The sequence below is a fragment of the Mus caroli genome, unplaced genomic scaffold, assembly GCF_978045245.1.
Source record: "Mus caroli unplaced genomic scaffold, Mus_caroli_1 scaffold_8, whole genome shotgun sequence".
Taxonomy (NCBI): Eukaryota; Metazoa; Chordata; class Mammalia; order Rodentia; family Muridae; genus Mus; species Mus caroli.
In genome coordinates this window covers 2,096,843-2,114,513 of record NW_028227263.1, presented here as the reverse complement: position 1 = coordinate 2,114,513, position 17,671 = coordinate 2,096,843, and the positions used below count along the sequence as shown (strand labels likewise).

Here is a 17,671-nt window from a genome sequence, read left to right as displayed (position 1 = left end):
TAAATAATGGCTTTGATATGTTTATGGATTGAATTTGCAAGAATTTTATTGTGTATTTTTGTGTTGATATTCATAAGCAAAACTGGTCTGGTTTTGTTGGGTGTTTGTGTGATTTAGGTTTCAGAGTAACTGTGCCTTCACAGAATGAATTAGGTTGTGTTCCTCCTGTTTCTATTATGTGGGATAGTTTGAAGAATATTAGTATTAGCTCGTTTTTGAATGCCTGGTAGAATTCTTCACTAAAACCATCTGGTGCTGGGCTGGTTTTCATTTTTTTTCTGTTTGTTTGTTCTTGTTTTAGTTTGCCTGCTCTTGATTTAACTTCAGTACATGGTATCTGTCTAGAAAGCCAACCATTTCATCTAGATTTTCCAGTTTTGTTAAGTCTCTTGTAGTAAGATCTAATGCTTTTTAAAATTTCCTCAGTACCTGTTATTATGTGCCGCTTTACATTTTTGATTTTGTTAAACTGGATACTGGCTCTGTGCCCTTTAGATAGTTTGGCTAAGGGTTTATCTACCTTGTTGGTGTTTTTCAAAGAACCAGCTCTTGGTTTTGTTGAGTTTTTATATTTTCTTTGTTTCTAATAGGTTTCAATCTTGAGTTTGGCTATTTCCTGCCATCTACTCCTTTTGGATGTGTTTGCTTCTTTTCATTTTAGAGCTTTAAAATGTGCTGTAAAGTTGCTAGTATAGGATCAGTTTCTTTATGAAGGCGCTTAGTGCTATTGTGCTCAACACTGCTTTCAATGTGTCCCATTAAGTCTGTGTATGCTATGCTTTCATTTTCATTAAATTCTAGAAAGTTTTTAATTTCTTCCTGGACCAAGTTATCATTGACTAGAGCATCCAGTTTCCATGAGTATGTGGAATTTTCACTGTTTTTGTTGTTATTTCAGTCCAGCCTTAGTCTGTGGTGATCTGATAGAATGCATGGAATTACTTCAATGTTCTTGGATTCTTTGAGGCTTTTTGTGTGTGATTATTTGGCCAATTTTGGAGGATCATGAGGTGCTAAGAGGATATATTCTTTTGTTTTGAGATGAAATGTTCTATAGATCTGTTAAATCCATTTGGTCCAAGTGTTCTCTTTTCAAGGTCAAGGTTTCCAGTTTTAATTGAAAAATCTTGTTTTGAGCCAGTCTTACAATTTTTCTTTTACTGTATTCTTCACCTCCAGAATTAATTTGGCTTTGCTTTCTATAGCTTTATTGAAATTCATTTGTTCATGTATTGTTTTTCAGATTGTACTCTCCCAGTTCTCTTTTAGTTGGCCATTCTTAACTCATTTTAAATTGTCACTAAGTTAATGTGCCTGGTTTTTTTGGAGTCAGTTACTGGAACATGTCTTGTATTTCTTTGATAATGGCCTTGTTCTTTTATATACAAAGATATATATGTAGGTGCATGTTTGTGCATATTCATATGTTCTAAGTCAGAGGACAGCCTCCACTAGAAATGCTATCCACCTCCATTGAGATAGTCTCGACGTGGGTCACCAAATAGGCCAGACTGGCAAATCACTAAACTCTGGATTCTCTTCCTTCCACTCCAGCACTGTGACTGCAAACATCCAATATACATGACATTTGCACATGATTTCCAGGGCTCACCCTCAGATCCTCATGCTTTAAAAGCATTTTGCCAAATGCTTTACCAAATGGATATCTTCCCGGCTCTCTTTGGGTTTTTAGTATTTCTCATGTTGCGACAGTGTTCCATAATTTTGGCATACATACATTGTATTTACAAACTGGTCTGAATGAGCTAAGACCTATTTAAGTGCAAGAATCAAGACTTGGTTGGATGCAGTGGTTCCTATTGTATTAAGGGCAAAACAATATAGTTTTTCAGATTTATCAGCTATGAAATCAAGAAAAATTACGAGGTAGCCTGGCGATCAAAGCAGTGGATACCATAGTGTTGCCTCAAATGAAACTATGTCAATGGTACTCTTAAATATCAATTTTGATGTATAGAAATGACACTTGTATACTGATATTCTTTTGCACTGCTGAATTTACCATATAAAATCTTATGAGGAATATTGTTTATTACTTCCTTTCCAATTTACATGTGTTATATTTGTCCAGCTATTCCATTTGATCCAGTTAAACCATTCACCATCATGTTGAATAGAGACGGCAACAGTTTAACATGTTTTTTTTTTTCTTAATATGAAACTACAAATGCAAAATGACTTAGTACTTCAGTGCAAGGTTTGGAATTTTTTTAGGTCTGTATTATGTGAAGATATTTTCTACTTTTACAATGTGTTCTTCATTGATGTCTGTCATCCATTCTCAACTTATTTATTGGGTATAAAGTCTGTATCTAGATTCTTACATTTTCCATGTGGCTATCATTTTATCACCATTTGTTGAAAAAAAAAAAAAGAACATTTTTCTCCATTCTTATTTTTATTTCCTTACTACAGATTAGTTGAGTGAACTTAGAAGATTGTATTTTGACATGCTACTTTCTTTTCCTTTCATCTTTACTTACCTATTCTTTTACAAGTAATATAGTTTCTGGATAGCCAAAGCTTTACAGCAATGCATTAAAATGGGTTAATTTTAAATTATCCTTTAATATTATGTTTCATATTCTATCTTTTTCCTCCACAGAAGCCTTAGAGTCCATTTTCCAATACTGATAAAACATTTGTGTTTGCTTAAGGTTGCATTTAATGTGGGGATCAGCATGGGTTATTGGACATCTGGTAATATTGAATTTTTCAATATATTTAATATTGAAAATATACTGTACATATTTTTATCTGTTTAGTTTGGTGATGCCAATGCAATAATGTACTTTGTTCCAAATTCCACTCGTTAACTTGTGGCATAAAGGAAAGTAACTGATTATTGTATATTTTGAGTCATGTAACCTTGCTGTGGTCCCTTAATAGTTGCAGAATTTGTATATGTGTCCTTTCATATTTTCTACATCAATAATGCCACCTAAAACAAAACGTTGCTCCTTTTAAACAAAATATATATTCCCTTTATTTTGGTCCATTACTTAGGAGTTTTCCATAAGATTTTGAAAAATGAGTAGGCACCATCCTTGCCCTTTTTTTTTTTCCTGTCAATTATGTTTGGTATATACTTTTGGTAAATAGTGTTTACAAACTTAATGATGTCTTTCTAGTGTTTACTGATTTCTTTTTGTGTTGGATAGGGAATTTTGTCAGATGCACTTTTGTGTCCAGTGATATAATCATGTAATTTCCTTTTGCTTCTTGTGATCACTCATCTGAGTTTTTAATATTCCAGATGTTTTGTGTGTGCTTGTTTTGCTTTGTATTATGAGTTCATAAAGCATGTTGTCAGGTTTCTGTATGTAGTGAAATAATCATGTAATTTCTTTTCTGTTTCTTGTCTCTTCTGATCACTTACCAGTTTTTAATGTTCCAAGGGTTTGTGTGGCCTTTTTTTTCTGTTTTGTATTATGGGATGGTAAAGAATGTTGTCAGACTTCTGTGTCTAGTGAAATAATCATGTAACTTCTTTATTTCTTCTTGGGTCTTGTGATCACTTATCTAAGTTTTTAATATTCCAATGTTCTTGAGGTTTCTTTTGATATGAGTTGATAAAAAAATTTTTGTTTGATACATGCTTGTATCCAGTAGTAATTATGTAACTTTTTTTTTTTTTTGCTTCTTGTGATTACTTACCTGAGATTTTTAATGTTCCAGAGTTTTGTTTTTGTTTTGTTTCTATTTTGTGAGTTTATAATGTTGTCAGGTTTCTGTGTCTAGTGAAATAATCATGTAACTTCATTTTGCCTATTTATGTCTTGTGAACACCTTTTTAAGTTTCCAGAGGGTTTCTGTAATTTGCTTGTTTTTTAAAAGATTTATTTTATGTATATCAGTATACTGTTGTTCTCTTCAGACACATCAGGAGAGAGCGTCGGATTATAGATGGTTATATAACTACTATGTGGTTGCTGGGAATTGAACTCAGGACCTCTAGAAGAGCAGTCAGTGCTCTTAACCACTGAACCATCTTTCTAGCCCTTGCTTCTGTTTTATATTATGAGTTGGTAAATGTCAGATTTCTGTGTCTAGTGAAATAATCATGTAACTTTTTGTTTTTTATGTTCCAGAGTTGTTGGGTTTTTTTTTTAAATCCATGAGTTGATAAAAAATCATGAGATGCATGCATGTGTCCAATGATATAATCATGTAACTTCTTTAAGCTTCTTGTGGTCACTTACATGAGTTTTTATAATATTCCAGAGGATTTGTGTTTATTTTGTTTTGTATTATGAGATGGTAAACAATGTTGTTATGTTTCTGTGTCTAGTGAAATAATCATGTAACTTCTTTTGTGTGTGTGTGTCTTTTGATTACTTACCATAGTTTTTAATGTTCCAGAAGGTTTCTGTGTTTGCTTTGTTTCTGTTTTTTATCTTAAGTTGATAAGGTATATCAGGTTTCTGTGTCTACTGAAATAATCATGTAACTTCCTGTGGGGTGTGTGTGTGTGTGTGTGTGTGTGTGTGTGTGTGTCTTGTGATCACTTACCTGTTTTTAATGTTTCAGAGTTGTTAGGTTTTTCTCGTCTTTCATCTTGAGTTGATGAGGAATTTTTTTCAGGTGCATTTTTGTGTCAGTGAAATCATGTAATTTTTTTTTTTTTTTTGCTTGTGTCTTGTGATCATGTACCTAAGTTTTTAATGTTCCAGAGTTTTTAGGTGTTTCTTTTCTTTCCTTTATCTTGAGTTGATAGGGAATTTTGTTAGATGCATTTTTGTGTCCAGTGATATCATCATGTAACTTCCTTTTGCTTCTTGTCATCATTTACCTGAGTTCTTGATGTTCCAGATGTCTTATGTATGCTTTTTTTCTGTTTTGTTATTATGAGTTGGTAAAGAATGTTGTCAGGTTTCTGTGTGTAGTGAAATAATCATGTAATATCTTTTTTGCTTCATGTGTCTTGTGATCAGTTACCTAAGTTTTTAATATTCTAGAGGGTTTGGTGTGTGCTTATTTTGTTTTTGTTTTGCATTATTGGTAAAGAATGTTGTCAGATTTCTGTAACTTATTTCTTGCTTCGTGTTTCTTATGATCACTTACCTGAGTTTTTAATGATCCCGAGTTGTTTGGTTTTCTTTTCTTTTTCTTTATTTTAAATCATGAGTTTATAAAGAATTTTCTCAGGTGCACTTTTGTGTCCAGTGATATTTTTACTTCTTGTGATTACTTACTAGAGTATTTAATGTTCCAGAAGTTTTCTTGTTTGTTTTGTTTTAATCATGAGTTAGTGAATAATGTTATCAGTTTTTTTTGTTTTTTGTTATTTTGCTTCTTGGATCTTGTGAACCCTATCCTGAGTTTTTAATGTGCAGAGTTGTTGTTGGATGTTGTTACTTTTATTATGAGTTGGTAATTGTATCCAGTGAATAATCATGTAACTTCTTTTGGCTTCTTATTATTTACCTGAGATTTTAATGCTCTTTGTTGTTTTGTTTTGATCATGAGTTGGTAAAGAATGTTGTCAATTTCTTTGTCTAGTGATATAATCATGTAACATCTTTTTGCTTCTTGTGTTTACTTACCTGAGGTTTTAATAATCTAGAGGGCTTTTTAAAAATTGATATAGAATTTTTCCAGATGCATTTCAATAATATAATCATGTAGCCTCTTTTTGCTTCTTGTGATTACTTACCGGACTTTTTAATGTTCCAAAGGGCTTTTTAAACATCATGAGTTAGTAAAGAATGTTGCTAGATGAATTATTGTATCCAGAAATCATGTCATGTAACATTTTTTTTCTTCTTGTGATTACTTACCTGATTTGTAAATGTTCCAAGGGTCCTTTTTAAATCATGTGTTAGTAAACAATTTTGACAGATTCACATTTATACAGTGATATAATCATAAAAGTTCTTTTTACTTCTTATGATTACTTACCTGAGGCTTAATGTTCCAAAGTTGTTGTTTTTACCATGAGTTGCTCAAGATTTTTGTCGGATGTATATTTCTGTCTGGTGACATAATCCTGTGACTTATTTTTGCTTGTGATAACTTACCTTAGTTTTTAATGTCCCACAGCACTGAGCAGTTGTGATCTTTTTTGATTTGGCATATTAATGTTGTGTAGTATATTGTTTTACACATACAGCATGAGTAACTGGTATTTAGCTTGTTTGGAATGTGTTGTTTGCTACAGAAATTAGGGCAATGTTGGTCTCAACAAATGAGTTAAGCAATATTTCCTACCTTCTAAAATACACTGTAGAAACTTTAGTATACATTTTTCCATTAAATAGTTGAGATTTGTCAGAATTTATCAGTAAATCCATCCAAGCATGGTGCTTTCTGTATTATCTTCTTATACCTAGCCTCAGTGTACCATTCTTCCTCATATGCCTGTTAAGTCTGGAAAAGAAAGACTATCAGGAAAACAAGTTTATCATCCTGCCCATCTTTTCATAAATCCTACCTTTGTGAAAACTAAGAGGACCCTGTATATTAACCTCTTACAAAAGACATTTCCATGTGATTACCATCTTTTTTGTTTCAGTGAACAATGACACCTTAGAATCTTTTAGATCCTCAAGGAATAAGATGTTTAAACTGTTTCATTTTTAAAGCTTTTTCATTTGAGAATATGGCAAAAAGATACCCCCTCACTGCACATTCTTAGATAGTTTTGAAGTTCTCATCAATGTACTCAAATTGATGATCTAACATAATCTTACCATTGCTTGTTCTTCATTGTCTTTTTATCCGTCACAATAGAGATCATTTTGCATTGGCCAGTTTTGTAGATTTTACTAAACTGACTCAGGCATGGGATGTTGTTCTTTGGAAGCCTGGCTTTCTTTCATCAACATTGTGCTTCTAGAGATTGGATTTAAGATGTGGGTCCTTAACATCTATGCTAAATGGAGGTGTTTCTCCTGCAAAACTGATGCATATTGGTAAAGTTGCCATTCATTTAACTTCATATTGTTTGGGTGTTTTTCAAATCAGAAAGCAAAATTCAGTCATACACATGTTTTTTTCAATTTATGAGGATAGAATTTTAAGTTTTATTCATTTTAGACAAGTACTCTATTGTCGTGAGGCTACATTCCCAGCCCTATTAAGTTTTGGGAAGCTCCTTATATATTTTTTAAATGTTTTGTCCTAGTCTGTAGCTTATATTTTTATTATGTTTACCAATATATTTAACTCAAGTATGTGTCTAGTAAATCCAATGACTGGGCTTAAAGATCTCTTTGAATACTGTAATTTCTCTTCAAAGCATAGTAACCCTTTGCTCATCTTTATCTGAAATGGCTTCATCCTCAGGGTTATAGAGAATAAGCAGATCTTACTTTGATAGGAACTTTGATGTGTTCTTGGATTCGGTTAGCAAGAACTTTATTGAGGATTTTTGCATCAATATTCATAAGAGATATTGGTCTGAAGTTTTCTATCTTTGTTGGGTCTTTTTGTGGTTTAGGTATCAGAGTAATTGTGGCTTCATAGAATGAGTTGGGTAGAGTACCTTCTGTTTCTATTTTGTGGAATAGTTTGTGAAGAACTGGGATTAGATCTTCTTTGAAGGTCTGATAGAACTCTGCACTAAACCCATCTGGTCCTGGGCTTTTTTTAGTTGGGAGACTATTAATGACTGCTTCTATTTCTTTGGGGGATATAGGGCTGTTTAGATCATTAAGCTGATCTTGATTCAACTTTGGTACCTGGTATCTGTCTAGGAACTTCTCCATTTCATCCAGGTTCTCCAGTTTTGTTGAGTATAGCCTTTGGTAGAAGGATCTGATGGTGTTTTGGATGTCTTCAGGATCTGTGGTTATGTCTCCTTTTTCATTTCTGATTTTGTTAATTAGGATGCTTTCCCTGTGCCCTCTAGTGAGTCTGGCTAAGGGTTTATCTATCTTGTTGATTTTCTCAAAGAACCAGCTCCTTGATTGGTTGATTATTTGAATAGTTCTTCTTGTTTCCACTTGGTTGATTTCACCCCTGAATTTGATTATTTCCTACCATCTACTCCTCTTGGGTGAATTTGCTTCCTTTTGTTCTAGTGCTTTTAGGTATGTTGTCAAGCTGCTAATGTGTGCTCTCTCTAGTTTCCTTTTGGAGGCACTCAGAGCTATGAGTTTTCCTCTTAGAAATGCTTTCATTGTGTCCCATAAGTTTGGGTATGTTGTGGCTTCATTTTCATTGAACTCTAAAAAGTCCTTAATTTCTTTCTTTATTCCTTCCTTGACCAAGGTATCATTGAGAAGAGTGTTGTTCAGATTCCACATGAAGGTTGGCTTTCTATTATTTATTTTGTTATTGAAGATCAGCCTTAGTCCATGGTGATCTGATAGGATGCATGGGACAATTTCAATATTTTTATATCTGTTGAGGCCTGTTTTGTGACCAATTATGTGGTCTTTTTTGGAGAAGGTACCATGAGGTGCTGAGAAGAAGGTATATCCTTTTGTTTTAGGATAGAATATTCTGTAGATATCTGCCATATCCATTTGATTCATAATTTCTGTTAGTTTCACTGTGTCCCTGTTTAGTTTCTGTTTCCATGATCTGTCCATTGGTGAAAGTGGTGTGTTGAAGTCTCCCACTATTATTGTATGAGGTGCAATGTGTACTTTGAGATCAGATTATCATGGGCCATATTCTCTGCCATACTTTTACAAGAAGCCAGGTAAGACAAACAGGCATTTCACCTAAACAGAGTTGTGCTGCAGAAAGTTAACATACCTTCCTATTCCAATTTTCTCTTTACAAAGGTTATAATTCCTGAGAGGTATGTTTCTATCTAGTATTATGTTGGTTTCTTTTGACAAATAGCTATCTCTCCCAAACAAGAAGAAAATATAGCAACTCTCCCTTCCTTATCCTACCCTAATTTGTTTCTCATATTTCTCATGTTCTGGGAGAGATATCTTTTTCTCCTTATCCTACCCTAATTTGTTTCTCATATTTCTCATGTTCTGGGAGAGATATCTTTTTCTATCAATGGCAACAACAGGAATACTACCAGATATATCCTATCTGATGGCTTGTTAGCAGATATCTTTTGTTGTGGTAGTGGTGGCTGGTTGGTTTTAGCCTGCTCAAAAACCACTTTAAGTCTCTTAGGTAATACCTACGAGTAAAGAACTATATTGTATTTAATTCAGAGCTTCTTTTAGGTGTGATGGCATTAGAGCCTGTGCAATTAGAAAGGTATGGTAGAGTCTTGAGATATAGCTCAGCAGCAATTCACTTTCCTCTACTAGCATTGCCACAAAATGGGGTGAAGATACTTATTACATAACAATGACTATGCAAAAACAGATTTCCCAATCTGAAATCTACTGTAAAAATGAGATTATATGTGGGATTCTGGTACAATGGACCCAGGAGGCTACTAAGATACAACCTGTAACTACAAACTTGTTTTGCTATATATTTGCCATACTGTTTTTGGAAAAATTTGTTTACTAGCATTATTATCTATAAAACTATTAAGATATGGAATGTGTATGGTTCCTTTGGGTTTGGAACATTCTATCTTCTCTTCTTTTCTCTTCTCTTCTTCTCTTCTCTCATCTCTCCTCTCCTCTCCTCTTCCCTCTCCCATTCCTCTCTCCCATGCCCCACCCCCACCCCTGCTCCCTCTCCCCGTGTGTATGTGGGTACTGCTTACACTGCATTTTATTCTCTTTGGGGTGATTTCTCTGGATCTTGTATACATTTTCAACTAATTAAGCCCTCTTTCAAATCATACTATACCAATTCATACATTGTATGACCTAAAGTAACCATTAACTCCTCTATAAATCACTGGTACCATTCATTTCAATTAAGTATACATAAACATAATTAAACACATTGTTAGATGTCTTCAACAAAATCTTACCTAACTGGCCAATCTTAAGACAATTCCAGAGTGCAGAACGATATATAGCGATTTGTTTTGTTCTGTTATTTCACTCTTCTTGCTTATATAGTTTCTGAGGACAGATTGGATGTAGTTTGTACTATTGCTATTTTATAGTAGGTGTTCCTGTAGGGCTTTTTAAATGTTTGATTTTCTGTAGATAATGATATGTTTAGATGCAAGTTTTGTTATTAATCCTGTTTGGTATTCTTCAGCTTCCTGGACTGTTTAATGTATGATAATAATTTAGGGGAAACTTTTAGTTCCTGTTGTTTCAAATGGTTTCTTGTTGTTTTTTATTTTTGTTTTATTTTGGTTTTGGCTTCTATATGACTATTTCTAGTATTTTTAGGGGTTGACATGTCTTCTAATGCTGCCCCAGGAATGGAGATAACTAGATAACTTTTTAAATTAGGAGCCAAACTCAGGTCCTATGTATACAAGACAGGCACTTAACCAACTCAGCCAAATTCTCAATGTTTTGCTCATTTTTTGTCTTTTAGTTTTGGTTGTTTGTACAAAAAGATACTCTGATTTTTCTCTCATCTGTGTACAATCAAATGAGTCTACAGAGGGTATTTTTCATACATTGATATTGCTGGTTCCCAGCCCTTTTTGTGTTTTCCCTATGACTTTGGTTCCTTCCTTGCTATTGTCCTTGGATGTTGTCCTTAGCTTTATAGTTCTAATATCTGTGATAATTTCAACACATCTGAAATGTCTGCTATGTTTTCAAAAGTTAATGTCTTTTAGATGCCTTGTATTTTTTTCAGTAGGTGGACAGCGGATATGATGTATCAGACAAAAGGAAATTCTATTGAATGGGCATTATTAACAATACAGAAAGGTTTAGTATATAAGAAACATTCTATAGTCCTGTGTTTAGGTCTCATTTTTACTGAGCCTCTTGAGTGAATGTCACAACCATTCTTCAATATTTTTTCTTGGGTGGTATAGGATGGCTAAAGTGAACTGGTCTGGTGTTTGGATAATTTCTACTCCACAAGAAATCTAGAGTTAATTTGAATTGCTTTAGGTCAGTTCAGTTAGGTTGTGATAAACCCTAGCTGGCTAGGACCTAGTAAGCTAACTTTCCCTGAAGGTAAACCCTTGGTGAAAACCACTATTGTTTGTTCTCAAAATGGCTTTTGTCCCTCCCAATATTAAAAGTTTCAAGGGAATTCCATTTCTATATCAGAAATGAAAAGAGTAAAATTATCCTTCAAAATGAGGGAGGGAGACCTGATGGGAGATTGAAGGAGAGAGACAGGTAGACATGGAGAATCAGAACATATTACAATAGACATTGCTGGAATCAGCTTGGCTAGAAAAACCTAATTTGTGATTTAACTGCTGGAGTTTAGATGTAGATAGATGTAAGAACTAAAAAGTCAAAGGCACTAAGTTTTGGGAAGAGCCTTAACATTTTCATGAATTACTTCATCCAGGAGTTTGATCAGATTCTCACAGCTGAAACATTCCTAGCCTAATTAAAAATTATTTTTTTGTCAAGTACAGTGTGTCTATGCTTCTTTCAGCCTTCTGTGGGAAGGAACTTTGTTAGTGTTTCTCTGTATAGTCCATATTTTCTTTGTTTAAAGCTCTATATTTTCAATTATTTATATTATAACTGTGGACATTAGATTCTTTTCTGCCTCCAGATTTTTTAATGCTATTTAAGTGGTTTTAAGCTATTTTTTTTATTCCCAAGCTATTTTTTGTGAAGTTATGTGTGGTCTTTGAAGTTCTGTTCCTTTCATTTATGTTCAGTTCATTATGACAGTGAGATATAAAAGGAGGGCAGGATTCGTCCAGCTTTTGCAAATTAACTAAACTGGAATTTTCCTTCAATATTTGGACAGACTATTAACAATCCTGTCTTTGCTTTCACTTGTAGCTTGAGGTAAGTATAGAAATCTATCATAGATACTGGTTTGTAGTATTGTCAGGGCTCTTCTTAGCATCTAGCTCTGTGCATGTTTTGTAAGGTATTAGCACATACTATTATTTTAAATGCTCTAAATTCCAAGGAAGCTCTCTCTAGATTGCCTTCTGAGGCTTTTCAGTGGGCTGCTGTGTGCTTCAACCACTGATCTTTGCTCAAGTCATTATAACTGCTCTGAAGGTCTTACAGCATTTGCAAGTACTGTCCACTATTTTTCACACTGAGAAAATTCACAATTAATATTTGGGGGGAAAATGAAAACACCTTAAGTCAGTCTTTCAGGCTACCCACAAACAATATAAAACAAAAAAATATTTTAAACAAAAATAATTATTTTAGACAAGGTCTGTATTGCGTACTTCAGAAACAAGGACCAGGATCCATACTACCTATCATCTTCAACAGTGCCACCAAACCAGGCTTAGTAGAGGGAAGATGAGTATTTAAGGACAAATGAAAATGTCACAAGTTCCTGTGATTTTTTTACAGAAACTTGTTCTTTCCTCTACCAAATGGGTTTTTTCCAGTGGTTGAATTAAAGTTGTTAGTCTTGGCAACAAGCATCTTTATCCACTGAATCATCTTGCTGGGCCCCTAACACTTTTTAATTGGCCGTTTCTTTTTGTGATATTCACTTGGTTGCTGTGAATTACTGACTGCCTCCCAGAATTAATTACTGACATTCTTAGTTCCTATAAAAATATTTCTGCGGAGAGGGGACCTTATTTTTGTTGACACTACTTAGCATCCTCACTCTTTTGACAGAACATCCTAGGCCTCTTCTGACCTTTTGCACTCACAGGTATACAATGGTGGGCAGACTCTCCTCTCATGGGTAATTTCTATGTATTTGGCCTACTGTTGAAGGAATAGATCATATATGGTTTTATTTTGCTCTTACTGTTGTTGAATTGCTTGTTCTGAGTTTTAGAATAAGTGAGGAGATTTGAAGTCCAGGGGTGGGAGTGGGAGAGTAGAATGTTGTTATTCTCCAAACATTCCTGGAAATCTTTAAAATTATGCTTTTTCACATATAGACTTTTCCCACTCCTGGTCTCTATAGCTTCTTCCCCTGCTAATGCCACCATGTTTGTTTAGGGGTTTGTCTGTTTGTTTTGATGTCCCTTTCATTCTTCACTGGCCTCCCAAGTCTCCCTGGCTTTCCTTTGCTACATCCTATACATAGCAATCCCAAAAATTCTTTTGATAAAAAGTATATCATGTTACTTTCATTCTTAAAGGCTTTAACCCCTTCCTATCACATTTTCTTGGGCTAGATTTATGGACAGAGAATAACAAGAAACTTGTTCCAGCCACTTCCCAAGAAAGTGGTCTAGTTAGTGAACAGCTGGAATTCAGCTTACAACACTCCTTAAAGATCTACCAGTAATGTGGACCTGGAGTATTGACTGCCACTGAAGGCTTACTTTGAGAGATTTCTTTCCATTGCCTTTGGCCTACCCTGCATGCAGTTAAACAAAGCCCTGGAGTCAAATCTGGTATTTCTTTTATTAAGAAGCCTTTGGTATGAAGACAGTATGAATGCTAAACGTCATACATGTGTGAGGACCCATACTGCCTATGTGTCCTCAAAACCAGGGATGTTTTCTTTTCTTCCATGATCTTTGTGTGTACCATACAGCGGGGCTTCCAGTGTGGTTTAATGAGCTGCCTGAACCATACATCAAGGTCTTCACTTTCAAGCCATTTAACTTTAGTCATATGCCCTTCTGCTCTCTAAAATAGGCTAGTTACTAAGTGAGCAACACCCTCCTTTCTACATGGTCTCTGATTTTTGAAAATTACTCAAGGATGGACTAGTTTGCTTCTCGGGTCTAGTTGGCAACATTGAACCAAAGCACACAGAGTCTGACTTGCACCAATGCTGCCACACCTTTATGTGATCTTCATGCTGAGGAGGTCAAAGAAGAGAGTCTCTCCCAGCCCCTGCCAGGGGCTCTTTGCCCTCCCTTCCTCTACTCATAGTCCTCCTGCAGCCAGCAGGGGTGAGGGAGCCAGTTTGAGTTGATTACTTTTGACATCAGTTGTTAACATAATTTTGACATTAAGCTTCTCCCTAGCTCTGGGGTGATTCTGACTATGTCCAGGCTCTGGCTTGAGGAACCATGGGGAGCCTCTGGGGCCCCAGATCTGGCCTTGCTAGAGGCAGCCTGGGAAGAGACCTGTGTTTCTCAAGCACACACCCTCCAGGCCTGGGAGTGGGGCCCCAGCAGATGTCTGGATTTGGTAGCCAGGGCCTGGAGCCGGATGCTGAGAATGAGGCCTGCAACTCATTTCCCCATTAAACATTCTGAGAACATCTGCACCAGTTTCCAAGGCTTCTCCTTAATTGCTTTGATTATTGTGTGAAGTTAAGAACTGGCACATTTCCGTGATGTTGTGATGAAGGTGAAAAGATCGCTCTTAATTAGATTAAAAACATTTTTTTCTTCCTGTGTAATTTCTCCTTGAAAAATCAAGGCCACTTTTTTGTTTTCTTCGTCCAAAAAGACCTCCAGAAACTTTCCTCCCCACCTCTCCAGAGGTTTCTGGGGAATGTCCTGTGAGCTCAACTTTTGGAGAAGATAGTGCTTAACCCAGATTCCATTGTATATTAAAGTTTCCTGGGGCCGCTCTTACTGCCTGGAACCTTCCCTTCCAAATGTGTCTTGGGAGACCTGGACAGTGACTTCTTGCAGCATGGAAAGCTGGGTAGACTAATTTTGTTCTGCAGGCAGCTGTGCTACTCACGCTCTGCTTCCTGGGCTTGTTTAGGGCTAGCTCTGTCATTGCCTGTCCTCTTTAGCACCTTACCATTCAGACCCCACCCTTGGGCCCACAGAACCATTTCCATTTACTCTGAGATTTATGTGTTAGGCCTGTTATCTCCATTATAAGAAAAGGCATTCAGTAAAAAGTGTCCAGCACTATGAACTCTGTAGTTGCACAAAGCCTAGCATTGTTCCTAGGATTTCTTGGGATTCCATAGGTCATCTTCAACTGTCATGTCACCGTCCATCTCAAGTTAAATGTATCCTCAGTCTTTGCTTGAACACAAAATACAGCATGTTCCATAAAGTGCTGCAAACACAGGGTAGAGAGAGAAGCTCTCTAAAGAGAAGTTTGCATTATAACAGTAGAAAGTCAGTGGACAGCTGTACGAAGCACCTTTCCCAGAGTTTCCTGGCCCATGTAGAGCTGAAGCTGGGGCCTCGGGCCAGATTTTTCTAGCTAACCTTCTTCTTTCCTGTCTTCTATCCTGCAAAGTTTAACAAGACTGTCTTAGGGTGTTTGTTGTTGTTTGTTTGCTGTGTTTTGCAAACTAGACTTACCCCTAGACCTATCTCCTCAGGCTCATATCTTACCCCTAGCTTTTTATACTCCTAAGTGCTCTTGGTAACAAACTGCAGAGTCCATTTCAATCTAGATAAGGCAATGGGACATTTTTCTAGTTTATGAATCTGAACCTGGCTGTTCCAGACACAGCTGGAGCTAGTCTGGTGATGCTTTCTCTCCTTCCCCTTCTACCCTGTCCTTTCTGTGCTCTTTCCCTCTCTCTGCCTATAGATACATGCATAGCTATACTCATCTGTGTCCTTAAACACTCACTTTCCAATAAATGTAAGATGTCCACTAGTTTACATGTACCAAGAGAAAGATGCCAGACTTTTTCCAAATGATTTCTGCCACAGGCTCAGGCTAGGTTCTCAATGCTCCCAACCAAAGTACAAGCCATCTTTTTAAGTGCAACTGTTTCTGAAGTTGCGATCCAGCCACAAAGCCCCCTTTGGAAATAGTCAATGAATTCCTAAATCTTACACACTGGGGAGTAGGAAATGAGGACCCCTCTAAGGAAGATTTGGTGAACTATTTCCAGAAGCCAGGCCTGGTTGCAGAGTTCGCAAAAACAACAGGTGTCCACTCAAGCAAGGTATTTTCCTAAGCGGAACTGGGTACCAGCTGTGAATATACATTTACACTGCACTCTCGCCTTGTTCCTGGCAGCTGTTGTGGGAATAGCTTTTACACTTTCTGTCCTTGTCTCTTACTTCTCCCCTCTGAGTGAAGACACAGGTGGTGGTGGGTCTGGTCTGGCTCAGGGTCTGTGAACAGGGCATGGGCAGCTGGCACAGGCTGTGGGGCTGCAGCTCAGCAATGTCACACAGGACCTGGCTGCAGCTGTCCAGATGCCCTAGGGAGGGTTTTTTTCCTTCATGGTGCAGGATCCACAGGGCTTTGGCAAATCCACCAAGACGGGGAAATTGATTGAGGGGGGATAGGGAAAGGGCCTCTGTTAGGGGAGGACATAGGCAGCTTGTTTATTCCATTGGAGTGAGCTGGCTTGGGGACTTGCCTGTGCCAGGCACCGGAGGTGACATGGGAGAGGAAGAAAGCAAGGTTCCTGTGCTGAGGGCCAGGCACACATAAGCCCCATAGCAATTGAAGGGGCAATCTCTAGAGCCTTGGGGAGCTTATGGAGGAAGGTGGTTTAGGTTACATCTGGGAGATCAGGCAGGATTATAATAAGTTAGGAGGAGGAGGGCAGGGGTGAGCAGCTGGGTGAAGTTACTGACACCAGCAAGTCTCAGCAGAGGGCAGTGGGCAACAGGGTAGCCTGGGGCCTTGCAGAGAGTTGGACTTGGAATGCTCAGATGATCGGCTATGCAGAGGGAAAGTCTGGGAGCTCAACGCAGGAGTAATGGAGCTAGGAAAGGGAAGGTCTTGGAGAGCCTGGGAAGAAGGAGCTCTGTGTCATTGGGTCTCTTGGGCATCTTAAGGACAGACTGGAGGAAGTGGCTGAGTAAGGACACTTAGATACTTAGATACCAGGATGATGAGGGCAAGGCAAATACAGGAGGCTTGTATGAACTAATGTTTTTCTGACTTCTAAATTTATCATTCATTCAAATAGAAAATATATATACTATAAGGAAGGAAATGAAAATCATTTGAAGTCCTTTAATCCACGGGCAAACATATCACATTTTGATCTATTTCCTTCCAGTCTTTTTTTTTTTTTTTTTTTCAATGCTTAAGTAAAATGCAAATCACCCTAATGAGTAGGCCCTTTGGCTGAGAAGGAAGATGCTGCATACAGTCTGGTTTTGGTTCTCTCAGGGTGAAATTTGGCAGTGGGTAGTTCCAGCTGGGGCAGTTGCCACGCCTGAGGCTACATTAGCCATTCCAGACCTCCCATTTTCCTAGAAAACAAAATTGTTTTGTTCTGCCCTGCACACTTAGGTCCAGATTCTGGCTCTGACAAGACAGAAGCAGCCAAGGAATGAAAGCATCAAAACCTAGAATCATTTTAGGAAAATGTGACTTCACTGCCACTAGGAGACAGTACTTTTCCTCCAGGACCAGGTCCACTGACATTGGCTGGTTCAGCAGAGAGCACCTGACATTGCTCTAGTATTCTCTATACAGGTTCTAAGTGGTCATATGACCCTTGTCACATTCACCATGGTCTCATAGTTTGTTCTGCAGTTGGGCTATCTTTTCATATCTTTATGAAAGACAAACCCTGGGCTCTTCAGAGATGAAGTGCCCAATGGGGCTTCTTAGAACATAATACTTGCCCCAAGCTCTTGCCTAAGAGGAGCACCACCAGTGTGTATAAGTTGAAACCCTGCCCTCTCAACTCCCTTCCAGAATCTTTGAGATGTCTGACCTGGCTGTGAGTACAGATCCAAATGTAAAGTGGGTGGCAGTCCTGAATAGTGTTTCTCCCATGAAAGAGAAGCACCCCTAAAGTCTCTGAGACATGCCTAGCAGACAACAGTCTCTCCTTTTGACTTGGAAAAACAACTGTGCTGAGCCCCTCTCTGACCCTC

The 17,671-nt window shown here is 37.2% G+C and overlaps 1 protein-coding gene and 1 long non-coding RNA gene across 6 annotated transcripts in view; one reads left to right on the top strand and one right to left on the bottom strand.

Moving 5' to 3' along the window:
• The window catches only part of Kcnq1 (potassium voltage-gated channel subfamily Q member 1), a 318,171-nt gene that overhangs the window by 126,948 nt on the left and 173,552 nt on the right, over positions 1–17,671 (top strand). The window lies entirely within an intron of this gene.
• LOC147002813 (uncharacterized) overlaps positions 1–17,671 on the bottom strand; it is an 87,776-nt gene that overhangs the window by 28,315 nt on the left and 41,790 nt on the right. For 2 of the 3 annotated variants that reach the window (XR_015047783.1, XR_015047781.1), the window contains one exon: positions 4,115–6,390. This is a non-coding gene — a long non-coding RNA (uncharacterized LOC147002813). Of the gene's footprint in view, positions 1–4,114; positions 6,391–17,671 lie in introns of those variants that run through there. The other variant, XR_015047782.1, reaches the window with a different exon arrangement.